This window comes from Myotis yumanensis, unplaced genomic scaffold (genome assembly GCF_028538775.1).
Source record: "Myotis yumanensis isolate MYYU_CA2020_CCGP unplaced genomic scaffold, mMyoYum1.0.hap1 SCAF_18, whole genome shotgun sequence".
NCBI classification, from domain to species: domain Eukaryota; kingdom Metazoa; phylum Chordata; class Mammalia; order Chiroptera; family Vespertilionidae; genus Myotis; species Myotis yumanensis.
This window is the reverse complement of record NW_027223769.1, coordinates 36,540,333-36,566,546: the sequence shown is the minus strand read 5'-3', so window position 1 is coordinate 36,566,546 and position 26,214 is coordinate 36,540,333. Positions and strand designations below refer to the sequence as shown.

General features: G+C 45.6%; 1 protein-coding gene across 3 annotated transcripts in view; it reads left to right on the top strand.

Annotated features, from left to right (window-relative positions):
• FTO (FTO alpha-ketoglutarate dependent dioxygenase) overlaps positions 1 to 26,214 on the top strand; it is a 242,100-nt gene that overhangs the window by 38,527 nt on the left and 177,359 nt on the right. The gene's annotated exons all lie outside the window — the stretch shown is intronic.

Genomic DNA, 26,214 nt, shown 5'->3' with positions numbered 1-26,214 from the left:
CATGTTAAAAGGGCAATTGTGTAGTATATAAATTATATCTCAGTATTAAAAAAAAAGCCCTTTATCTGATCTGACCCCCAACATCCTCTCTGATTTCCTCTCCTAATAAGCTTCTCCTCCTTCCTCCTAACCTACCCAAACTGGCCTTTTTCTGTTCCTCAAACCAGGCGAGTGCTGCCTGCCCCAGGGCCTTTGCACTTGCTGTTCTCGCTTAGAACCTTCTGCCCCCAGATATCTGTGAGGCTGGTTCCCTCACTTCCTTTTGTGTCTCTACTTACACATGACATTCTCAAGAGGCTTTCTCTGATTATTCTAAAATAACACCATCTCATTGCCTGTTGCCATTCTCCGTTCCCTTGACCCTCTTTTATTTCTCTCTGTGTCACTTACTGTCGTCTAACCTACTAGACATTTTTTCTGTCTCCCTCCCTGAGAATGTCAGCTCCATGAGTCAGTGGCTTGGCTTCGTTCATTACTGCCTCTGCAGCAAGTTGGGCCCGATCTGCTCACTAAACCGTTGGCATGAGAAAGACATGGATTTCTGGGGCAGTGGTGATGTCTGGGGCACACACTAAACTCGTGTGCAAGGTCCAGTGTGCCCGTCGGATACAATGTTAGAAATCAGCGGCCTGGAAACAGCCTCGATGGGAACAGTGATTCTGGTTCCCAGGGAGGAATGGAGCGCCTCAGAGTTACTGTGGCATCTCTTGCTACCGGTCGGTAAGTTTTCCCACTTTTTAAACCACTGGCGTCATGCTCAGATACACTGTACCGTTCGCTGTTTTTCCTAATACGTCTTCTGGATTCAGAGCCTTTACTTCCACTTAGGTCTTTGTTGACCACCGCCTGGTATCTTTGCCTCCCCTGGACACTCTTCAGGTTTCCTTCCTAAGACGTTTCCCGCCAGAAGAGGACTGGCAAAGTAAAGTCCATTTCCGGAAAGCAAGGGATGGAGTGGGAGCCTTTGATCGGGTTTGAGAGTTTAGGTTGAGACATCCCTACTTAGTGGTTATTGCGGAATGCAGAGGTGGGGAAAAAGAGAAGAAAACGTGTGCATGCTTTAAAAAGTGTTCAAGTTTGAGGAGCGCTCAGAATTCCACTTCTTCGCCCCCTCCTCCCCACCCCCATTTCCTTTTCCTGCTCCCAGGCCGGGGTTAAAAACACGGCCAGTTGCCCAAACTCCGAAAGTTAAAATGTGCGAGTCAGTAGGTGGCACTGAAGATCCGTCTGCGCGCAGCCCGGCCCGGGGAGCACTCCTGGTCTGGCTCCAGCCACCGGGCTTCGAGGTGTCAGGGAGATGTTTTATTGGTGGAGGGCATAGTGTAATATATTCATCTCCACCCGAGGCAGCCATTTAACGCCCCGGAACATGCCCCTCTGCTGGCCACGGCCTGTTAGCCGGGCTTATTTGGTGTAATAATTAGCAGGATGGCTCACTAACAGGGGTACTTACCAACACCTCACATCTCCACCCCGCTCCGGGACGTGATGGGTCGCGCATTCTGCGGAAATAGTTGGGAAGGTCACAGCTTCACCTCCGTCTAAAGGGCTGCTTTCTGCCCGGGACGGGTTTATATTAACCGGCTTCTGAGCTTCTTCGGACGGCACTTGTGTGTAACATAAACACACACTGGCTTTTATGTCATGGCCCGGTGAAGGTCGGTAAACACAGCACTGTTAATTTTCCAACCCCCGGAATGACAGAGAAATCAATGAGTAGCCGCCCAGATCATCGGGCGCCGCCCGCTCCTCGGCCTGTGTGTGTCGGAAGGTGTCACAGGAGCCCCGGGCCGGCCACAGGCACCGCGTTGGAGGTTAACATCGGAGAAGGAAATGGCACACGGGGTTTTTATTTTTTTCCACGGTCGTGACTTAGGCTTTTCTGTTTAATTCGTGGTGGCTTTCCGAGCCCTGCTAGGCTCCTACTGTTTCGACACCCACAATTTTAACATTTACTTTAGAACATGGTCAGAGTTAACTGACAGAAGTTGGACCACTGATGGAGCCCCTCTGGCCTTAGGCCGGCTGTTTGCCTTCTCTGTGCGTGGTGGTCCCCTTGCTTCAAACAGAGACCAGGACACCTTCTGCCTCCCCCCCCCCCCCCCCCCCCCGCCCCCTTCGGCTCCCCGACGCCGGGTAAAATGAGCGAGACCTCTTCCCGATGCTTTCGCTTAGAAGCAGAGTCCGGATAAATGTAAGAGGTTGTTGCGATTACTTAAGGAGTCGAAGAGGCTTTTTCTTCGTTGATTCTGAGTTGGGAACATTTTGTTTCCAAGTGTTAGGTCTGTTCTTTGCAGTACGCATCGGATACCTTCTCTCGGCTCTGCCTTTATTCAAACCCACCTGTATCTCCGGATGGAGGTGCAGGAAACAAACTCTGTCAGATGGGGAAGTAGATTCTGACAAAGTCGTCGGGAGGACCAGGGAAATGGGCTCACGGCTGAGCGGCCAGAGGTGGGCTTCTGAAACCACACAGCCGACTGGCTGGCCAGGCGGGCTGCTAATCCCTCGCACTCCAGAGGGCCAGGGAGCGGGCACCATGACTAGGCCGTTGATTTTTAATAATGTCCCACTGTGGCTGCATTCGGGGTACAGCAAGGTACAGCTGGCATTGGATAACCTCCAAACGCATGCTCAGTCTCGGAATGTTGTCGCAGAAATCTCCAAGGTTTCCATGACTGTTGCCTGCAGGAAAGGTCCCAACAGCAAGAAGATGGCCTCCCTTTAATTTCTGCCTTCTCAGCAATCTCTCACGGAGCCCTTTAGTTGCTAGAGCCAATTTCTCATCCAGAGCCCTAGCTGCAGAACTGCAGAGCAGTCTGGGAAATGTAGTTTTAAACTCTATCCTCTGCAGCGTAGGAAAGATTAGAAGGATGCCGAGTGCCAAACCGTATATCCACTCTCCTCTCTCTCAGAATATTTAAAATCACGTATCTTTACTTCTAAATCAGCATTTCATTTGCTGCCTAGCATAGCAACAAGCTCATAGTAGACCTTCAGTAGATGTGTTGTTAATGACCTTGACTTCTTTGCTTCTCTGTATGGCGCCACCTTGTTTTACAATCTCGGCACCGCGTTAGATCCCAGATCTATCCACCTTGGTGTAGCTCTGGGTTCTCTTCCATTCCCATTATCTTCTCCCTGTTCAGGCGCAGCCCACGCCTGCCTCCTTACCTGCCCCGCTGGCCGCCAGTCTTGGCTTTTTTAAACGCAAGCATATTATTAATACATTAGTGTTTAAAAACACAAAACAGCCAATCACATAGCATGCCTCCCTTGTGTTCCTGTCCTTCTCAGAGCCTTTCGTGGCTCCGTATTTAGGACAGAACCTAGGCTACTAGCTTGGCTTTCAGGGTCTCCATCATCCGGGACAACGCTCTTATTCCAGTGTTACCTTTCAAGCCCCCCGCCTCATCGAACCGAATTTTAGACAGAAGGTCTGATCCTGATGCCTGGCAGTGTCCTGTCCTTCACACATCTTTAGCTTTGTTACCTTTTTTTTTTGCTTTGCTGCCTTTACAGCCTGTGTTTGATTTTCTACTTTCTTCTTCCCGTTAATTCATGCCCTTGGTCTCGTTGGTGCATAGATTTTTTTTTTTTCCTTCTCTCCTTTCTTCACACAATCTATAGCATTGTTTACTTGGCCATTTTTTAATATTACCTGTATGGTTAGTTTTCTTTTTATGACTGTATGCCCTCTCTTTTTTATGTAGACAGTATCAATATTTGTCATGGATTTGATTGAGTCGTTGATTCTTCATGGTTTAGAGTTTGACTTGCTAGGGGAGAAGGGGATGGTCAACATGGGGCCGAAGCAATGCTCCAGCTGTGTGATTTTTGTCCCTTTCATTTTTAGTGAAAGGACAAATTAACTGTTTGCTTAGAGCAAGCGAATGCTGTGTTCTGTTGATTTAGGGTGTGCCGAGGGCCCTTGGCTTGCAGACCCCGGAGCTGAGCTCCTTGTCCCTGTGTGCGGAGGCTGGACGGGCTCCCCGCCCGCCCCGCGGCAGTGCCGTGTCCTTAAGGGCGGGTTGTGAAACAGCAATGGAATTTGTCTGTGGTTTCTTGCCAGAGAGGAGGAGGAGGAGGAAGAAAGGATTCTGAGTAAATCAGACATGCAAATTAGCAAGGCCCATGGGCCTCAAGTCCATGACACAATCGAGTCCAAAGACATTCAGCATGTCCCCTTTCTGCTTTTCGCCTGTGCAGGGTGTGTGTGACAAGGCGGCCATTATGTATTTGCTTGGAGCCAGAATTCTCAACTTATTGGCTTCAGGATCCTTTTGTACTTACACTGCTAAAAAATGACGGAGGCGCCCCCTCTCCCCCCAAAAACAAAAACAAAACCACACACACACACACAACACAAACCTTTTGTTTCTGTGGGCTGTATCTAGTGACATTGACCATATTAGGAAATAAAACGGAAGAATTTAAAACTTCATTAAGTCATTTAAAACACAGCAAAAAGAGTTGACCACATGTTAACAAATATTTTTGCAAAAAGTAACCGTTTATCTCCAATAAAAAAAAAATAGCAAGAAGAGTGGCCTTGTTTTACGTTTTGGGGAACCTTTCTAATGTCTGGCTTTGTAGACGCTGGCGTCTCGTGCCCACTTTTGCCTTCAGTTGTTGCGGTGTGTTGGTTTGGTTGAGGTATACGAGCAAAATGCAGCCTTACGTGGACACGAATGGGAAAAGGGAGTATTTCAGCTGTTATATGTGCATCTTCTTTGCTATGACACCGAAGCGCGACCAGTCTTAGCTTCATGAAGGTCTAGTTGCCGTGTAGAGTCTGAAACCACATCCGTGACCTTTTCCTTCTCTGTGATATTTATTATCTATTGATCTATCATTGCACGTTGAGTGGATCTCTCACTCACGCAGGATCTTGTAGCGGCCTGCGTTTAGTCGCTTGGAAGATGATTCGTTCACTGAGTTAGATCTTTCAAAGGTGGACACAGTTCATGATCCAGTACCAAAAGCCGCCTTCCTCAGTATCACCGCCGGCCTTACCAGAAAAGTTGCTGAAGTATTAGGAGCCCGCGAGGTGCGAGGTGGCGAGTACAGATTCTCCATATTTCTGAACTCTGGCTTGAAAACTCAAGTTTTCCCACGGGCAGCCAATCTGGTCAGTTGAAGAAGCAACAGGCCCACTTCATTAATTTTTGAGAACACATCTGCCAAATCCCAGAATTGGATTATCCCTATTTGTTGGTCAGTCATTTTCTCAAGTAAAAATGGGATCCCATGAGAAAGTGAGTAGTCCCGTCCTGCACTCGATCACCCAGGTGTGTTCTTCGAGACGATTGTTTTGCTTTGACGTTTATCAGAAGTACTTTGTGCACACTTCTCATTTTGTCCCGCACACTAGTAAAGAGACAGCTATGTAACACCCAGGATTCAATAAAATTAACAATTTTTACTGCTTCATCAAGGACACTGACGGTTTTCTACTGTTTATTGGAAGCTGGATGGCGAAGAATACAGTGGCTTGATTGGTGCCAACGCACCTGCAATTTTACCCACCATTCTTTTTTTTTAATATATTTTATTGATTTTTTACAGAGAGGAAGGGAGAGAGATAGAGAGTTAGAAACATCGATGAGAGAGAAACATCGATCAGCTGCCTCCTGCACATCTCCTACTGGGGATGTGCCTGCAACCCAGGTACATGCCCTTGACCGGAATCGAACCTGGGACCTTTCAGTCCGCAGGCCGACGCTCTATCCACTGAGCCAAACCGGTTTTGGCTTACCCACCATTCTTTTGAGCCACGGGTCCCCATGTCAGCACAGTGAAAACAGCAGATAATAGTGTTAGGATGAAAATAGCGTTGCTCTGGCGGGTTCTGCACTGAAGCCCTGCACTAGAGTAATTAGAAAGATCTGACAGGTGGAAATGCGCAGGATGGAGTCCGAGTTTGGTTGGTTCTGTGTCCGGGCTCATTTCCTCGGCTCTGGAATCTGGGTGAGGCAGCCCAGAGGGGAACATCTCCCTCCTGTTCTGGGCTTGCTCTCAGCCCAGGGCCTAATTCCTGGGGCCCGATTTCTTTATGCTTTTGGTGATTATTCATTTTTAAATTACACCAGTTGATTGTGGTCTTGTTTGTTAGAAAAAAAAAATGAATGACGGGTGCTATTGGTGAGATGGCTGAGGTCGCCGTGGGACCGCCTGCTTGGGACACTCGTGAATAGAGGCTTCTCTAAAAAGAACCTATTTGGGGCAACATGTGAAAACTGTTTCAGGCAGCCGGCCTCCCTCCCATGCTTTTGATTGGTTTATTAGTTGGTCGGTCGGCTTATATTTATTTTTTTACATTTGAAAGGTCACCTTCCTTCCGATTCTCGAATCCCTGCCGGGCTGTCGGGTCTCCCCCTCCATAAGCATCACCCTTCTCTGGTGTGAATGCCGCGGGACCAGAGGCCGCGATGAACCGACCGTGTAACAGGAGAATCCCAATTTTCCAGTTTCTTTTTTTTTAACTTCTTGGGTGGTTGGGGCCCATGATTGAAACAATTATTACATTTACTCAAGAGTTTGTCTTTTCTGTTAAAAAAAAAAAATTCCATCTAAGTGGCTCCCGGTGAAGAGGAGGAGGTTGTGTAACCCGAGTCCGCTCCTCGCCCGTCTTTATTGTGGGAGAAGACTGACCCCTTTGTGCGGCGCTTGGCACGCAGAACCGGTTTTAATGGAGCAGGCAGCTCCTTTAATAGATCCATTCTCCATTGTGTTTGGAATCCGGTGCATTCCCGTTTGCTCTGTACGCTCCGGGCGGCTTTGGAGGAATTGGGGGCAGGGGTGTCGGGGAGGGTTAGTCCTCTGGGGTCTGATGGGTAGTTTGATTCCCAGGCTGCTTCTTCGTGAATGTCCGCCAGGGAAGGCCACTGCCCCGTGTTAAGTGCCTGTTCGGCCTCAGACACGCTCCCAGGGGTCCTGTCCGTCCGCACCCGAGCCTCATGGGGCCTGGGATGTGCCCTGGGCCTGTGGACTCACTTCTCTCCACTTCTGTGACGGCGATGTAGGCCAGGTCACCATTGTCCGGGGCTTCTGCACCCCCAAATTGGTCTCCCTGCTTCAACACTTCACAGCCGCTCCCCCGCCAAATCCATTCCCCACACATCAGCTGCATGTTTTAAAAAGGCCAATCAACATTTTTTGTGTCACCTCCCTACCTAAGGCCCTTCAGTGACTCTGCGTCGCACGCACACAGAATGAAGTCCTTGTGCTCTGGCCGAGAAGGCTTCTGTGTACCCGAGAACTCACCCAGCACCCCCACCTGCGCACACACCCTCCCCCCCCACCCCCCCTGCTTGCCCACTGTGCTGCAGGCGCCCTGGCCTCCTTCCTGTCCCTGAAGCCACCAGGCTGGGTCTTCCTCGGGGCCTGTGTACCAGCCCTTCTTCCTGCTCGGAGCCCTCTGCCCAGATCTCTGCTGTGGGCCTGGCTTCTCCTGGGATGTGTCTTAACCTGGGCAGCCTGACCAGCCAGCCTCCAGCAGCCTCCCTCTATTCTGTCATTCATTTTATATTCATTAAATCACTCGAGCCAGTCTAGAGTGAGGTTCTGATCGTCAGGTTGTTTGGGTTTCCGTCTTGAGCCTGTGACTTATTGGCTGTGTGACTTTGGGCAAGTTACTTAACCTTTCTGAGCGTCAGTTTGCTCCTCTATGAAGTGGATATAATAATTTTATGTCCCTCTATTGTGAGAATTAAATAAGTTAATACTTATCTCCTATAATAGTTTCTGGCACATTATATAAGCTCAAGAACTGTTAGCTATTGTTATTTGAAGGTGATTAGTATTATAACAAATTTGTATTTTCTTCTTTGTATAGCTACTATCTCTTCCACCTAGAATATAATAAGCTTTATGAAGGAAGGAACGTTATCTGGTACATTCACAAATATACCCCTAGAGCCTATGCCAGTGTTTGATAAAAGTAGACCCTCAGTAACAATTCATTTAATACTAAAATATGAAATAGCATTATCCCTACTTTAGAAATTGTGTGATCAGGGTTCAGACAGGTAAAGTAACTTACCCAAGGCCACACAGCTACTAAATCACAGTCCCGGGATGTAGGTTGAATCCCGATCCCACAAACTCAGGCTCTTCCTATGGCACCACAGTGTCCAGGTGGAATTTCTGTACCGCAGACTCTGGCAGGTCTGACCGGCGATTTTCAGGTTTCCTCTTTATGTAAATCCCGAGATGACTCAGGAAATGGAAACAGCCATTCGTTTCAACGTGAGAGCTTCAGGCCCGGAGGAAAGCAAGTTCAGAAAGCGAGATGTACACAAACCCACCGAATGCCAGGGGCGGCATCCGAGTGCCCCGACTCCTGCCTGGGGGTTGGGCTGCCTGAGAGATTCCTGGGCTCACGACTTCGGAATGGAAAGGGTGGCTGACGTCAGAAACCCCTCGTGGGGGCTGCTGTCCTCCTGGCCCCTTTCTCTCCTGGGTGCAGGCAGGAGTGGAGGCCTTGACATGTTCTCTGCTGCCACTCCTAGGAAGTAGGAGGCTCGAGTCTGTCTTTAATATAATGAATGGTCCTTGGTCCGTGGGGGCTCCACAGACTCAGCCTTTTAAACAGCCCCCCTCGCCCCCCGCCATTTTTTGGGTAAGCAATGAAGAGTATGAGAGCTCATGGCACAGAGGGAGAAATGAAGGCTTTGGAGGTGGACAGGACAGGTTCACATTTCCGCCGTGCCACTTGGCTGCGCCTTAGCACTTAACGTCTTCAAACCTGCTTCCTGATGGATAGAGCTGGGATTTGTATGAAAAGAAGAAGCGAGACGTTGCCGAAAGTGCCTCGTGCAGTGTCTCCAGTTTGGATCATTGCCCCTTTTGAGAATTTACTAAAAGCGGTGGGCGCTCTCCCCAGAAAACATGCCCGTACACTCAGAAGGCGGCCTTTCATTTCGTGGGGTTCATGGAACCTCTGACACCCAGGTTAGGCACCTCTGCCCTGGACCAGGGTCCTTACGGGCGGAGCCTGTGTGTGTGTGTGTGCACTTCCTTTCTTAGGAACTAGACTAGTGCTTGGCTCCCTGCAGTCTCTTATGAATGTTTGTTGAATGAGGGAATTGAACTAATTTCTGGATTCCTTAATCACCTTGAACTTGATATTTGGTTTCCTTTGCCCTGGGGCCTGTGGGACCGAGCCAGCTCGATAGCTCAGTGTGGGCACGCCCGGGCCATTGCAGCGCGGCACACAGCTCTGAGCCTGTGGTTTGCCGTGGGAAGACCGGAGAGGTGGACGCATGAAATGCTTGGGAAGTAGTTTCTGTTTATCGTAATCGAGGGGTGGTAGGGTAGCTCAGAGCATTTGGACGCTAGATTGGGCGTGACCATCCCAGGGTGTGAAATTTTGCTGATGCCTCCTTACTAATCTATAATAATAAAAGCATAATATGCAAATCGACTGAACAGACGACCTTCCGGACAAAGCCGGGCTGCGAGGGCCGAGGCAGCCGCCAGGGCTGTGAGGGCTGAGGCAGCTGGGGCTGCGAAGGCCTACTCTTGCACGAATTTCGTGCATCGGACCTCTAGTAGAATAAAAACGTCGTAGGGCTAGAGAGAGTCTTAGGGATGATTTATTCTAATTCTTTCAGATCGATTAATTAGTTCAAGGTCACTCCATGGCTATAGTGGCAGAGCTCAGGGCATGGGACTCTCAACCTCTACCCGCTTCCAGCCCCCAGCAAGTGAATCTTCTCCAGCTCCTGGGAAACTGGTAATTTCCACTGACTTCTGTGTGGCTTAACAGCCTTTGAGACCAAATGCAGCCATTTTAATGCTGAATAGTATCTCTCTGTGAAGCTGGCTTATTTATTAATGTTTCTTCCCTCTCTTTTCCTCCAGCCTTTCTAAGTGTAAACCCCACATGGTCAGGAATCTTATTCAAGTCCGTACCCCTAGAGCAGTGATGGCGAACCTTTTGAGCTCCGCGTGTCAGCATTTTGAAAAACCCTAACTTAACTCTGGTGCCGTGCCACATAGAGAAATTTTTTGATCTTTGCAACCATAGTAAAACAAAGACTTATATTTTTGATATTTATTTTATATATTTAAATGCCGTTTAACAAAGAAAAATCAACCAAAAAAATGAGTTCGCGTGTCACCTCTGACACGCGTGTCATAGGTTCGCCATCACTGCCCTAGAGCCTTCTTCATAGAAGGTGTGTAATAGGTTTTGGTTGAATGAATGAGTGAATGAGGAGTTTCCCTGGCAGTTGTCTTAATAGTGTCTGAAGAGTTGGGATCACACCTCTTTTTTAAAGTGTTGGCACTTTAGCAAACGCTGATTGAACCTACCGTACATCAGACATGATTCCAGGCACAGAAATGAATGGGCTAAGGCGCCCAGCTTCAAAGAAGTCATCGTGTAAACACGGGAGCAGCTTGCTAGATGTGGCCCGCGGTGTCTTTTCCCTTTAATTTGAACGCCTGCTGACTGACTTCCTGTGCCTTTCCTTCACCTGCTTTGCTCATTTAACGTCCTACCTTCTGATGGTCTTGGAGTTTAGGTTTTAGGTTTTAGATACACCAAGGTTGCAGGTTCGATCCCCAGTCAGGTCACACACAAGAATCAGCCAATGAATGCATAAATAGGTGAGACAACAGATCGATGTTCCTCTCTCTCTCCCTCCCTCCCTCCCTCCCTCTTTCTAAAATAAAAAAATAAAAAATTAAATAATAATAATAATAATACTAATAATAGAAGCAGTTAACTCCATAGGCAGTTGGAGTGAGGGGCCGAATCTACCTAGACACCTCTGCTTTCTAGGTGAGTATTGAGCATGAGTACTTGGTCTTAGAACCTGGACCTAATACTCTACTTCAACGGCCTCTTCTTCTTCCTCAAAGGGTTTCATGTTTTGTGTGGTTTTTCAGTTCATACTTCTGTTCAGGGGAACTCTGCACATTCCAGTAGTGCTGTCTATATACGTGAACTGTGAAAATTCCCTGAAATCAAGTAGACAAGTGAGTGTGAAACATCAAATAAACGAGGCCCGAACTGGTCATCACCCCATTCACCCTTTCCTGTATCTTCCTGGGTGTGGGTCAGCTCTTAAAAAAAACAAACAAAAACAAACAAATATATATATATATATATATATATATATATATATATGTATTTGATTCCAGAGAGGAAGGTAGAGGGAGAGAGAGATAGGAATAATGATGAGAGAGAATCATTGATCAGCTGCCTCCTGCACGCCCCACACTGGGGATTGAGCCTGCAACTCAGGCATGTGTCCTGACCGGGAATCTAATTGTGACCTCCTGGTTCAGAGGTTGACACTCAGCCACTGAGCCTCGCCGGCCGGGCTGGGTCAGCTCTTTGACAGACTCTGGCATGTGATGTGAATGTGGCTCGCTTACTCGTGACTTTCAGGAGACTTCTTTGTGGAACAAGGGGTGCGGATTTGTGGTTTTCCAGGATTCCCCTCCCTTGACTCGGCCGGGAGGCGGGCAGGCATCCCTCAGCAGACCTGAAAGTAGGTGAGCTGTCAAGGTGTCACCGGTGATAGGCTCCTCTGGGCGGGACTCAGGGCGCCCCACCAGCAAAACGGATGGGAGGCCTAAATGATCTCACCTGTGGGCTTTCCTTATAATAATCGCCCCAAGTGCTAAATGGGGTGTGACAGACCTAACAGGTAATTGCCAAGTGGAGTTCATTACCAGGCATTGACTAGATAAGTGATGTTCCTTATGTTAAAAAAACAAAACCAAACTAAAGGGGAAAAAGTTAGACTATATTTAGAGTTAGGACTCAGAGACTGCAGATCCCTTCACACAGATTAAAACTGTTTCAAAGCTGTGGGTCAGCTCAGTTCAGTTACCTTTCTCAAGGTCGGGGGGAAGAGGGGATGGTGCAGAGTGAGGAGCAGTGGGGAGGGGTCGAGATTCAGGAGAAACTGTAAGAGAGGTTAGGATTGGTCAGCAAAATTTTTTAATTTCAGAGAGGAAGGGAGTGTGAGAGAGAGAGATAGAAACATCAACGATGAGGGAGAATTATAAATCGGCTGCCTCCTGCACGCCCCACACTGGGAATCGAGACCACAACTCAGGCATGGGCCCTGACCTCCTGGTTCATAGGTCAAAACTGAATCAGGAGTAAACTGTACAGATTCCTCAGTTTAGGAAATTATAATCTGATGGGTCATCTTTTACATTATTTAAAAAAATATATATTTTTTTATTGATTTCAGAGAGGAAGGGAGAGGGAGACAGAGATAGAAACATCAATGATGAGAGAGAATAATTGATTGGCCGTCTCCTGCATTTCCCCCCATTGGGGAATGAGTCCACACCCCAGGCATGTGCCCTGACCTGAAATCGAACTGTGACCTCCTGGTTCATAGGTTGATGTTCAACCACTGAGCCATGCAGGCCCTGCCCGATTTAATTCTTAACTAAAGTTTTAAATTCTTTCATCTTTGCTCTTTCTTTATTCTTGACCTTCTGTCCTGTTTACCTCTTTGGCTATGTGCTGTTCTACTTTTGATATGAAAATTGACCTTATTCATGACCAACCTCTATCTCCAGTTCTGTCTTCTTGGAAAATACTCGGTACCCGGCTGCCTCTTTACTCTCAAGGGGAGCAGGGAGACCCTGGGCATGTGTCTCCTACTTGGACTTACACCGTGTTGTGTCAGTAAGTGTGCAAATGTATCGTGTTCATTGTATTTTCCCATTCAGGCATATTGTATCAGTAATAAGAACCAGGTGTTTGAGTAAATTAATCACATGCCAAATTTCATTTTGGAAATGCAGTATTGTAGTTTAAGACTGTAGCACATTTGCAAAGCTGTGATATATTGCAGCGATGAAAGCTTCATAAAATTCATTTTAACCCTGCACTGTTCATTATTACCTGTGTTTTGTGTATATGTGTTTGTGTGTGCTCATTTACATACATACAGCTATATGAGTGTGTGTGTGTGTGTATATATATATATATATATACACACACACACTAGAGGCCTGATGCACAAAAATTCGTGCAAGAGTAGGCCTTCCTTCCCCCAGCTGCCGGCACCGGCTTCCCTCCGGCCCGGGCTGCTTTCCTCCGGCCGCCGGCAGGCAACCAGGACCTGGGCTGCTTCGCTCCTGCCTCAACTTTGTCCAGAAGGACGCCTGGAAGGACATTCGGTCTAATTAGCATGTTACCCTTTTATTAGTATAGATATTCACTGACATACATAAAAAAGTAGAGATATTCTCTGAGCAAGGACTGTGTGCCAGGTTTTAGCCTGCATTGGATTTCATGGGTGAGAGAGAGACCCTGGAAATGGAACCGTTGGCATAACCTAGTGTATAATCTAACCAGTAGGCAGAGCTGTAATGACCTGCAACATGAGCTTGAGACCTACCAACTCCTCGGAGGACACAGGCAGAAGCATTTACCCGTAAGGAGCGGGGTTTTCTCCAAGAACAACAAGTTCTGCCCGTGTTTGCAGAGCTGTCCCGGAGCCCGCAGACTCTGTGGTTTAAACTTGATGTGAGTGACATGCCTCTGCACTGTCAGCCTAGAAAACCTTGCCGCTGCCCTTGGCCTGCGATGAAGGCTTCCCGGCCTTGAAGCGAGGGAAGGCGCTCCTTTCCGATGGGGCCATTGCTAACGTCTTTCTGGTCCGATTCCACGAAGCCAGAAAATCACACGCGGTCGCTCTCTTTGGGGAACAGCATGTGGCCTCAGACACAGAGTCAGGTCCTCTGCCGTTTAGAACTCCCATGTCAACTGCATGTGTGTGTGTTTGTCTGTTCTCCCTAAACTTTCTGAATTTTTTTATTTCTTTCAGATTATTCTTCTTTTTTCTTTTTGACCTTAGCACATAATGTCTGGAATGCATTTAAAAAACACACAACTGTGGTAAAACTCACATAACATAAAATTTACCACCTTAACCACTGTCAGTGTGCATTTCAGTGGCATCAAGAACATTCATGTTGTCACGCCTCTCTTTGCTTCCATCATAGCACCAGCACCACCACCCATCTCCAGAACGTTTCAACCCCAAACTGAAACTCTGTCCCCATGAAACACGAACTCCCCTTGCCTCCCTTTTTCCAGCCCCTGGCAACCACCGTTCTACTTTCTGTCTCTATGAACTGGACTATACTCAGTCCCGGGCTTCGCAGATAAAAACGTGAGGTCAACTCCCAGTGCTGCCATTGACGAGCTCCGTGACCTTGACCAGGTGTCTGATCTAAGCCTTGGTTTTCACTTCATCACAACGGGGAGAATGATGTCTCCCTTATCCTCCTAGGACTTTTGTAGCGATTAAAAGAGTTAGCATAGATGAAAGTGCCTGTTCCAGCCCGTCAGCAGGAACGAAATGGGCGAGGAAAGCAGGGGGACAGGACTCCAGCATCGAGTCTGGCTGGCGATGACATTAACTTAAGATGAAAAACAGGAGAAACAGACTTCAGGAAGTCGGGGAAGGAAAATGTTAACTTTGATTCTGGGCTTTCAGAATCTCCGGGGCTGGTGGGAACTTGCATGTAATATCCTGGAGACAGTTTTAAGGGTGGGTTTGGGCTGGAGATGAGGATTTTTTGAGTGTTCTCTGCAAGGAACTCATTTTGAGAAGATGAGATTGCCTGAAGGAAGCAAGTTATCTGAAGCGAGAAAAGGAAGAAGGGTGGGAAATGTCTGCCATTCGGGGCAGAGGAAGAAAGATCTGAAACAGACTGAGGAGGAGGGAGCAGAGGCTAGAGGCTGGAAGGGAGAGGGTGTCATAGAAACCGAGGGCAGCCCTAGCCGGTGTTGCTCAGTGGGTAGAACATAGGCCTGCGGACTGAAGAATCCCGGGTTCATTTCCCGGTCAGGGCACATGCCCAGGCTGTCGGCTTGATCCCCGGTGTGGGGTGTGCAGGAGGCAGCCGACCAATGATTCTCGCTCGTTATTGATGTTTCTGTCTCTCCCTCTCCTTTTCTCTCTGAAATCAATTTTAAAAAAAGAAAGAAAGAAAAGAAATCGAGGGCAAAGAGTGTGCTAAGAAAGAGGCAGGTACCTGGGCCCAGGGCTTCCCAAACGACCACAGGGCTGGAGCCGCGTTTTGGCAGACAGAGTTGGTCGTTGACTTTGAGACCAACGGCAGTGGGAGAAGCCAGAGCATAGTAGGGTCCGGGCAAAAAAGGCCAGTAGGAATTCTGGGCATTTATCTTAAATTGTTCTTCAGGGAGTTTGGTTGGGAAAGAAAGGACGCAGTGGGGTGGTAGTAGCTAGAGTGGGAAAATCTAAGGGAGCCGTTAAATACTGAAACGGTTAGTTAATTAATTTTAAGGTGGCACAGTTATTTTTAAAGTCTGGTATAACAGAGCACACAGGACCGAGAGAGCAGACCTACGGAGAGGAAGAGGTTGCTCGCTGATGTCTAGAACTGTGAGGACCCTAAGGAAGGCAGGAAGGAACGGGACCACGAGGGCAGACACACTGTTAGTCTTTTTAGCCTATTTTAAAGCTTTTACTAACACCCCTACTGAAATAAAGTACCTAAGACTCATGCGTAGTGTTCGGTGTGTAGCAGGAATTGCGCACACATTTGTCTCTTTACCATTGAACTTAATCGTCACAACAGCCCTGTGAGGTAGTTATGGTTACTGTATCCGTTTCCCTGATGGGGAAACCGAGGCACAGGGAGGTTAAGGAACTTACTCAAGGAACCGATTCCGCAGCTAGTGATTAGCAGAGGCAGGATTTGAGCCTATAAAGTCCGATTCTGGAGCTGAAGCTCTTCACCAGGATTTTAGGCTGTGCCGTCTCATCTTGCTGCCTAGTCGTCGGAGGCCACTTAGAGAGAGAGTTCCACATCAGCAGTAGGAAGAGCTGAGGGCAAAGCCGGGCCTCTGGTGAGTGCGTCTCAGCTTGGAGCGTGTGTTTTCCAGGGTAACGAGATTACGCACGTGACGGTTTGGTTCGGTTGCAAGCCTCGGCGCTTTGAGGAAGAACACATCCATTAGAATTATCACTCACTGTTTATCGGACAAGCCAGCGTGCCTGAGTTGTCATTAGCGATCTAATTAGGAGAGGGAGCGTGAGAACATAAGATGCACATATTGGAGTAGGACTCAGCACCTGCTGATGAAGCCACGGAGCTCTCCTCGGTGCCCAATCAAGAAAGTGCGACGACAGAGCGTGCGTGTTGACTTTCCGGAATCCTGCGAATGAATAAGTGAAAACCGAAAAGCAATACCTACTCTGTATTACAAACCTCTGAAATAGTTACCGAGTCACTTACTCTGCCAGGCGTTTTTCTTTAACTTTCATGACGGCTGGACAAAAGGAACGGTTGAAATCGCCGTGTCTGCCGCCGAGGGATTTTGTCTTGTTTTCAAAGTAACCTCTCCGGCCCCGTGTAAGTCACTGGGGGCTACCCAAGGGGGCGTATTTAACATGTGATCATGCAGCGTTAGAGAGGCAGAGAGCCAGAGAGGGACAGTAGAGAGAGGAGGATTAAGGGGACGGTCGCGGAGGTCATGTACTGATGTCATTACCGCTCCCTGGCGGACATCTTTCCCGTGGCACGTTGTCTGGTCAGGTTCAATGGCTCAAGCTTTTTAAAATGACAGAGGACTCAGAGATGCTTCTGGTCTCGAGTGTTATTATTTCCCATCAGCCTGCTAGCGGGGAAGTGCCCGGTTCCATCACGCTCATGCCAAGCTGGGCCAGACCCCCTGGTGGGATCTCCAGGTGCCGACCCTTGACCTCCGAGCAGACCACGCGGATGTGAAATTACAAGGCGGGGCGGTCCCTGAAGACTGACCTAGGGCTGGGAGAATTGGAATTTTTTTTCATCTAAATGGGTGTGGCCAAGAGGAAAGTATTTTTCTCTCCTCTTGGAAATGCAAGGGATGTATTAGGTCCTTGGAGCTGGAATGCAGGAGCAGTAGCACTGAAGGAGGTTTTTGTTTTTTTTTAATTCTTTATTGTTGAAAGTTTTTACATGTCTCCCTTTTCAGTAGCACTGAAGGAGGTTTTTTGTTTTTTTTTAATTCTTTATTGTTGAAAGTTTTTACATGTCTCCCTTTTCCCCCATTGACCTCTCCCTGCCCGCCCCGCCCTGTACCCCCCTCCACACCCCCCCTCTCCCCCCCACATGCCCCAACCTCCCTATTGTCTGTGTCCATTGGTCATGCTCATATGCATGGACGCAAGTCCTTTGGTTGAGTTCTTACCCACCCCACCCCTTCCCGCTGAGGTTTGAGGGTCTGTTCGACGCTTCTGTGTCTGTGGATCTGTTTTTTGTTCATCAGTTTATGTCGTTCATTATATTCCACAAATGAGGGAGGTCATGTGATATTTATCTCCCTCCAACTGGCTTATTTCGCTTAGCATAATGCTCTCCATTGTGCGTTACGGGATCCTTGGAGCTGGAGTGCAGGAGCAGTAGCACTGAAGGAGTTTTAATTAACCTGTTATCTCTCTTTTATGGTCTGGAATGGTATTGCCCTTCTCTGGTATCCATTTACAATATCACGGGTCTTATGATCGTGAAGAGGAATCCTGGGTAAGTGGTTATCTCTGCTTTCAGTCGAATACTTGGAAGTGGCTCAAGGAAATTCTAGTTTGCAAGGCTCCGCATGAAGTGAGAAGAAGTTAGAAGTGTTCCAAGGCATTATCCCTGAGTAAAAAAGCCGACATTTTGTTTTGTTAAAGACACATGTTGCTTTGGTACCAGTGTTACTGTCTTCAGATGGGGAACCATCCTTCCCCCAGCGCGTCAGTCCTTTCCACAACCAACCCTTAACCTTGATTTCTTTTGAGATCCTATTTAGCTGCTTCCCATCATAGATATTTTTTTCTTCTCAGGAAACTTTCTTTTCCTTTGGAAAGGTGGACTACATTCTTAAATTTGATGATGGTAGGTGGGAACTCAATATCAAGTTGGTGAGACAAATAGTGTTTGATATTCAGATTATTACATGAAGAGCTCAAGTATATATTCTGTACCTGTGGTTTTACTTATTTTAAAAACATTTACCTTGAAAGAGTAATATATGAGGTCATGGAATGCCATGGCCAACTTTGTGGAGTATTCGGGAAAGTATGAATTATAGTGAAAGGTGCTGTCTTAGGGAGGACGCATTGTAAGTGCTGGAATATTTAATGTTACAGCTGGATGCAAGAGAGGGGAACTCCATTAGGAATGAATTTGTTGGAAAGTTGCTCATAATAAAAGCACGAAAGAGAAGTGAAGAGAATTCTAATCAACTTGCATGAAACCCACATTCCTTGTCTTTACATGGATGCAAAGTATAGGCTCTTAGATTTAAAACAGGATAAGATAAATACCCCAGCAAGAAAAAAAAAAATTGGACAGAGGACAGGAACAGGAATTTCACTAAAGCGCTACTGCAAATGGCAGTTAACGTATGAAGTTACTCAAGACCTGATAAATAATCAAAGAGGTGTAGATTAGAGTGAGCCTGTTTTTTATTTATCTATCCACTTGCCGAAGATTGAAGAGTTTGATAATAACTGGAGTGTGAGTATGTGAAGAAGTAGGCATTGTCTGCTGATGGACAGGGAGTGGGTATGTTTCCCTGGAGGGCAATTTCACAACGTGAGCCAAGAGTCAATAGAGCAAACCTTTCCACCTCGTGAATCTCTTGCTGAGAATTCTTAGCACAAAGAAATCACCTGTGCCTTCTTGTCAGATGGTAAGCTCACAGTTTTGTGTATACCTTCTGCTCCAAACACACCTATCAGGGACAGATAACTCATTAAAAGAATAAAAGAGAAGGAAGGAGACACACCTGGGCTTATAGACAAGCTGTCGTTGTGGACTGAAAAGAGAAGCAGGGATGAGCTGGGTTGAAACAATGGTCCTGCAAGGGCTCCCAGAGTGGAAGCAAAACGTAGCCACTGTGAGTTCAGGTCCTGTGAGGTAGTAGGGAATAAACGTTTCCCCCTGGAGATGGGCTAGAGCCAAGCTAACTGTTGGTGAAGCCAGGGGCGGAGGGGAAGTTGTACTTCTCACCAAAGAGACTGAGAAAAGACCACCAGGTCTTAGAAATAGCTTATATGTGGAGATAAGGGTTTTGAGGGGCAGGATAAGATAGGTAAACCTTCAAGAATAGAAACTGAATTAGTCTGATTGATTGTGGGGGAGAGATTGTGAGGCTCGAATCACCATTTAATGAGGCTTGGTCCAGGATGGGGGGTGGGGGGGTGGGGGGTGGGGGGGAGTATTGGGATCCTGGTGGAGGCAGCTGCTGAACCACTATGAGGAAAAAGGTGAGCGTAGATGGAGGGAGAGAGGAAGGAGGGGAAAAAGCAAAGGCAAAAAAAGTCCACTCAGGATGAGCCTTCAGAACAAAATACCAAAGTACTTGAAGAAAATAAATGCTAGTAAAGATAGCAAACAGAATCAGTAATGAGAACAAAAGATTCACGTAGCTGAGATTAATTTGATAGAGGGGTCAGTCAAAGACTAAAATAAGCATGTTCAGGAAATTCAAAGGGGTAAGTAAAGACGGCCTGCTGATGAAAGTGAGATTTAAAAATGCTCCAAAATATGTATATCGTAGAAACAATAAACTTAATAGATGGTATGAGCTTTAGACCTAACAATTAAAAAGAGAATTGGTGAATTGGAAGAGAATACTGAGGAATTCAGCCAGGATGTAGGAAAAAAAAAGATAAAAGATTTTTAAAAAGAGGATCGAGAGAACATTTAAGAGAGTTGAGAGGTTCCAACATATGACTAACAGGAGTTCCAGCAAAAAGAATGAAGGCCATGATGGGGAAGAAAAATTTGAGGAGCTAAGAGTTGAAAATTTTCCTTAATTAAAAAAAAAGACACAAGTCCTCAAATACTTTGAGTAGTACCATCTGTTGATACTATGGAATATAAGGGATATAAAGGAAAAAAATTCTTAGGAGACTCAAGATATAACAACACATTATCCGTAAAAGAAAGATTCTTATTATTAACAACAGATACTAGAAGATGGGAATAAAATCCTTAAAGTGCTAAGGGAAGATGACAGTTCATTTTAATTTTTAAAACCCAGGTAGTCTTTGATGCAGGAGTGAGAAAAAAATGTAGATATTTTCAGTGATAAAAAAAAAAAAGACTAGGATAGTTACCATCCATAGACTATCTAGGAAAACTTAAAAGTTGTCATTTAGTAAGAAGAAAAGTGAACCCAGAATGCAGGTTTTTATTGCAAGAAACAAGGATGAGCATAGAAATTGATGAAATGTGTTGGCAAATGCACTTAATTATGGGTTTAAAATGCTACTTTTTTTTTGGTTTTAAAATGAATACAAAACTAAAACAGTAACTAATGAGAATGCAAGAAGGAGGAGGTAAGCCATGTGTGAGACAATGTTAGGGACTCAAAAGAACACACACTATTGGTATTACTGGTGTCTAAGAATAAAAAGAACAATATGATACATTGGAGAACTTAGATGGATTGGATACATATCTAGAAAAACATATATCACTTAAATTGCCTTAAGAGGTAGTAAAAAGTCTGACTAAAGCAATGAAAAAACCGGAATGACATTTTTAAAAGTCTATGTCCTACGTGCCAACAGGTCCAATTTTGCTGGCAAGATGTACCATATTTAGGTCATGCTCGCTTTTGCCATTCCCTGATTTAGAGCAATTTTATTGGTGTAATTGACATACCATAAACTGTACATGTTTAATTTGTACAACTTGTTAAGTTTTGACATGTGTACGTACTTGTAAAACCACCATAAAAATCAAGGTCCCTCCTATATTCATTACACCAGGTAGTTTCTCTGTGCGTCTTACTCATACTTCCCTCTTCCTCCAACCCTGGCCCCAGGCAACCACCAATTGCTATTTGTCACTGTTGATTAATTTGCATTTTCTAGAATTTTGCTAATACGGAATAAAACAGTAGGCACTCTTTGTTTCGGCCTGTCTTCTTCTAGAATAGCGATTTTGAAATCCATTCATATGGTTGTATATACCCACAATTCTTTCCTTTTTATTCTTGAGTAGTGACTTTTTGGGTGCTATACTACAATTTCTTTTCTTTTTTTTTTTTTTTAAATATATTTTATTGATTTTTTACAGAGAGGAAGGGAGAGGGATAGATAGTTAGAAACATCGATGAGAGAGAAACATCGATCAGCTGCCTCCTGCACATCTCCTACTGGGGATGTGCCCGCAACCCAGGTACATGCCCTTGACCGGAATCGAACCTGGGACCTTTCAGTCCGCAGGCCGACGCTCTATCCACTGAGCCAAACTGGTTTTGGCTACAATTTCTTTTTAATTTAATTTTTCAATATGCTACGAATTTTTTTTATTTATTCATTTGATGGATATCTGGGTTGTTTCCAGTGTTGGCAATTACAAATACAGCTACTGTGAACATTTATGTACACATTTTTGTACAGATATAAGCTGCCATGTTGCAGGTACATGTCTGACCTCTTTGAGAAGTTGGCAGGTTGTCTTCCAAAGTGGTTGGACCACTTTATTTTCGTGAGAGCAGTGCTTAAGAGTTCTGGCTTTGAGAGTTTTGAGAATAGAAGTTCTTGATGAAGTTTCTCACTGGTTTTTCTTTTATGGATTATGTTTTTGGTTTCATATCTAAGAAAACTTTGCCTTGCCTAACCTAAAGACTCAAAAGAATTTCCCATTTTCTTTTACTAAAATTTTAGTTTAGCTTTTAATATTTACATTTATTTTTAGGTTTTGCATTGATATATCTACTCATTTAGAGTTAATTTTTATATATGGTACAAGATGTCGATTAAATTTAAAAAATATGGATATCTAATTCTTCAAGTAGTATTTGTTGAAAAGAATTTCTTTCTCCATTAAATTAACTTTGAATCTTTGTCAAAAATCCATTGACCACAAATAGGTGGGCCTATTTTTGGATTCTCTGGTATTCATTTATATATTTCTCTACTTTTATGCCAGTACCACACTTGTCTTGATTTCTGTTGCTTTATAATTAGTGAAGTCCTTCAACGTATTCTTCTGTTCCAAAGTTGTTTGGCCATTTCAGGTCTTGGCATTTTTATATGAATTTCAGTAGTGTGCCAATTTTTACAAAAGAGCCTGCAGGGATCTTGGACTGGGACTGCATCAATTTGGAGACAATCTGACCTTGAGTTTTCAGATGCATGAAGATAGTTCATCTTTCCATTTACTTAGAACTTCTTTAAGTTCTTTTCAGCAATGTTTTATTGGAATTTTTAAAAATATAAGTCTGGAAAACCTTTTGTTAGGTTTATCCCTTAGTACTTTATCATTTTTTGATGTTATTGTTTATGGTATTTTTTAAAAAGCTTACTTTCAGATAGTTGGTTGCTAGTATGTAGAAATACCTGATTTTTGTATATTGACCTTGCAACCTTGCTGTAGATTGTATCCTGCAACCTTGCTGAATGTATTAGTTCTAATTGGTTTTTTTTTTTTTGTAGATTCTGTAGGATTTTCTTTACAGGTACTTATATCATATGCAAATAAAGACAGTTTTCGTTTGTTTTGTTTTTAATCCTCACCCCGGGGATATGTGTTTTTATTGATTTTTTTTGAGAGAGAGAGAGAGAGAGAGAGAGAAACATTGATGTGAGAGAGAAAGGTCGATCAGTTGCCTCCTTATGCACCCTGACTGGGGAGCGAACTCACAATCTAGGTATGTGCCCTGACTGGCAATCGAACCCACAACCTTTTGGTGTATGGGATGACACTCCAACGGAGGCACCCAGCCAGGGCTAAAGACAGTTTTATTTATTCTGTATTTTTCCTAGTCTGGATGCCTTTCATTTCTTTTTTCTGGCCATATTACACTGCCTAGAACCTTCAGTACAATCTTTTTTTTTTTTTTAATATATTTTATTGATTTTTTTACAGAGAGGAAGGGAGAGGGATAGATAGTTAGAAACATCGATGAGAGAGAAACATCGATCAGCTGCCTCCTGCACATCTCCTACTGGGGATGTGCCCGCAACCCAGGTACATGCCCTTGACCGGAATCGAACCTGGGACCTTTCAGTCCGCAGGCCGACGCTCTATCCACTGAGCCAAACTGGTTTCGGCTACAATCTTTTTTTTTTAAAAAAAATCTTTATTGTTGAAAGTGTTACAGATGTCTTGCATTTTCCCCCCCAGTGACCCCCTCCAACCTGCTTCTGCCTTTCCTCTTAAATACAATCTTGCTCAGAGGGTGATAGCAGGCTTCGTTGCCTTTTTCCTGATCATACGATGAAATCTGTGAGGCTCTCATCCCTAGGTCTGATGTTAGCTGTGTGGTTTCCACAGGCTTGTTTATCAGGGTGAAGAACTTCTCCAGGACTGACGCTGGGTACTGACTCATGTTCTTACTGCAGGAATTCAGTGACCCTGTGGTTTTCCTCTCTGAGCCTGATACTATGAAAAATTCTGTCGATGTTCAAATGTGAAAACCACCCTGGCATTTCTGGGATAATTCTCGGTCATGATGTATTATCTTCTTTCTGTGTTGTTGGGTTCCATTTGCTAAGATTTTATTGACGGCTTGTGTACGCCTATTCCCAAGGGGATATGGGTCTGTAATTTTGTTGTGATAATTCTGCTCGGTTTGGGGATTGCATTTCATTCATTTTCTGCAGGAGTTTATGTAGATGGATATTTCTTTCTGAAATGGTTGGTAGAATTCCATAGCGAAGGTTTTGTGCTTGGAGTTTTCTTTGTGGGCAGTTTTTAAGATACAAATTCAATTTCATTATTAGATAGAGGGCTATTCAGATGATCTTCTTCTTGAGATAATTTGTATCTTTCCAGGAGGTTTTCTGTTTTGTCCAAGTTCTAAAATGTATTGCTATAAAGTTCACAATATCTCCTGTTACGCTTTCAGTTGGTATATGGAGGCTTCAGTGTGTTTTTTTCCTTATCAATCTGGCCAGAGATTTTACATTTCTCCAGGAGCTAGCTTCTGGCGTCATTGATTTTCTTTTCTGCTTTCTATTTTATTGATTCCTACACAGCTCTTTTATAATTTTCTTTCACCTGCTTGCTTTGGATTTCATTTGCTCTTCTTTTTTCATTTTCTTCAGGTGGAAGCGGAGGTCATTGATTTGAAGCCATTTTTCTTGTTAATATAGGCATTAGTGTTACAAATTTCCCTGTAAATATTGCTCTAGCTGCAACCTAGACAATTTTTAAATGTTTCGTTTTCATTTTTATTCATTTTAAAACTTTTCTGATTTCTTGTTTGGTTTCTCCTTGGACCAGATATTTGGGGAGTTTCGAGATATAGTTCTCTTTTCGATATTTAATTCGATTTTGTTAGAGAACATTCCCCCCCCCCCCCCCCCGCCCCCAGCTTTACTGAGATATAATCAACATGTAACATTGTTTACGTGTAAGGTCTAAAATGTGATGCTTAGACACATGTGTATGTGTCGGGGAACGATGCCCACACCTCCATCCTCACACACAGTTCATGGGTTTTCCTCCCTGTCTCGTGTCTGTGTCCCCTCTGCCTGCCGGAGCCGTGGAGGTGGGCACAGGCCTCCTGGGAGGGACTCCACTCGCTCCGCCTGCCCGCGGGAGGTCCGAGGCTTGAATCTTCTCTGGCTTTACGTGTGGCCTCCTCAAGCAGCTTGATGTATTTGACAGGAGTGTGACAGCGAGACCATGTGAGCAGAGCAGTGTGCTGTGTGTGGGTTTATCTGGACACCAGGCCGGGGAGCCAGAGCTGACAGTCAAACACGAGGGCCTTTACCTCCACTCCCCGGTGCATTTCCACGTGGTGTGTGTTTGCCAGCTGGTGGACATTGGGCACAAAGAAATGGTCCGAGCTGTTTTCCCCCTCTTCACTGTGTAGTCTGTGATGGCTCCCCCCACTGCGCCCCCCCCCCCCCAATATTTCATTGTATCTCACAGAGTATGCACTTTCTAAGACTATGTCCAAAATCATCTTTATACTGCATGTCATGTTAAGAATGAATGGGTCATACGTCTGAGTTGCTATTAGGTATTACGCTGAATAGGCCATATGTTCACGTACTTCAAAGTCAAGGCACTATAAAACAGAATAGTTTGAATGGTCTCGCTCCACCCCTGTCCCCCTTTCGCCATCCCCCACCTCCGCCCCTACAGATCAGTCACCACCTGAATCGCTTGTCACTGTCCTTGATGTTCCTGTGGGCACACTCAAGCAGGGGTTCTGTCCCTCGCCTCACTGCCCAGTAAACCCCGGAGAGCTTTTCTCTCCCTAACAGGAGCTTCCTGGTCCTCATTTATTCTGCATTTGACCATGTGGATGTACATGGTTTGTTTAACCACCCTCTATGGACAGTCACTTGAATTGTTTCTCATCTTTTTGTTGAGTCAGCGTAGAATTCACCTGCCGTAAAACCCACCCTTTACGAGTGCACACGGAAGTGGTTCTGAGTGTTTCCAAGCTTCCGTTCTACCAGCAGCGATCGGTGACCTGTGCGTACGTTCTTCCGAACACAGTACGAGTCCCTGTACCAGAAACGCATCCCCAGAAGTGGGATTTCTGGGGCAAAGGGAACGTGCACTTGAATGTTGATGGGAACGGTGCTGTTTGCACCCCCGAGGATGAGAGGAGGGCTCGTTTCCCCATAGCCGTGCCCGTGACTCGGCCTTTTTATAAGGCAGCCTTGATTCTGAAGAAACGTGGGGGGTTCATGAGCTACCAGTGTCAGCTGCTGTTGATTCCTGATCCATTTCACCAAAAGTAAATGTGACCAGCAGTTCTTTTTAAATGGATAAATACTGTTATTTATTACTGACCACGGTAGTTATTCGGTCCAATTGCAGGTTGTGAATGTTGATGCACAGAGCAGATTTCACCCGTGTGGCCTCACGCTGAGCGGTTTCCTGACCCCCATTCCCTCCCGTCCTATCGGTATGACAATGCTCGCAGTGTTAACGTTCAGATTCCACAGGCCTGGAGACCATTGGTCTCCTGCTTGCCCTAGAGTGCGAACATCCTCGTAGAATTGTATTGTTTCGATGCAGCCTTCCAAATCCTAATGTTTCATGTCTGTCTGAAACGCGGGCCTCACCTGAGCTGAGAAGTGGTTGCTTTCGTAATGTTTTAGCTGGAGTGTGAGTTGTAAACGGAGTTCCAGCCTCCACCCGTGCCTGTTGGGCTGCGGGATGGGCCTGTGGCTGTTTCCATGGGGCCACACCCACTGGGCTCTGTGCGAGAGTTTAGACATTCCTGTTGGCTAAATACTT